General features: G+C 41.7%; 1 non-coding gene across 1 annotated transcript; it reads right to left on the reverse strand.

Moving 5' to 3' along the window:
• Positions 1 to 238: 238 nt before the first annotated feature.
• LOC122737457 lies at positions 239 to 345 on the reverse strand. Its single transcript, XR_006354291.1, has one exon. It is a non-coding gene; the product is annotated as a U6 spliceosomal RNA (small nuclear RNA).
• Between the last annotated feature and the right edge of the window lie 264 nt (positions 346 to 609).

Consider the following 609-nt stretch of genomic DNA (forward strand, 5'->3'; position numbering starts at 1 on the left):
TCTCTTACCTTATCTTCAAAGTCCTTTTTCAGCACTTCTATGGCTTGAGATCAATTCATATTTTTCTTGGAAGCTTTGGATGTAGGAGCTTTGATTTTGTTATCTTCTTCTGAGGTTGTATTTTGATCTTCCTCATCACCAAAGAAACTTTCTAGGTTCAGCATCTTTTTCTGTCTTCTAATTTTGCCAGCCCATTTCTTGAGGGTTTTTAAAATTTTTTTGTTTGTTTCCTAGTATGAAAAATATGGAACACTTCATGAATTTGCGAGTCATCCTTGCGCAGGGGCCATGCTAATCGTCTCTGTATTGTTCCAATTTTAGTATATGTGCTGCCAAAGCAAGCACCATTTCTTGAGTTTTAACTCCTTAAAGTGGGGCAATGCTTCCAGGATGCACTCTTCTAAGTTTCAGGGGGTCCCAGGTGGTATGATTTAAGGAGAGGCACTTTCTGTACTTCCCTGGCCTGTGCTCTGTTCTATAAATAACCACAGGTCTGCTTGCTCTTTAAACCAGGAACAGATTTCTGTTTCACTGTGGTTGCAAGCTTGGGCATGCCTGAGCCCCTCCCCTACCTGCGACACCACTCAAAACTGCTTCCTGGTTCTGAGC

The sequence above is a fragment of the Dromiciops gliroides genome, chromosome 1, assembly GCF_019393635.1.
Source record: "Dromiciops gliroides isolate mDroGli1 chromosome 1, mDroGli1.pri, whole genome shotgun sequence".
NCBI classification, from domain to species: Eukaryota; Metazoa; Chordata; class Mammalia; order Microbiotheria; family Microbiotheriidae; genus Dromiciops; species Dromiciops gliroides.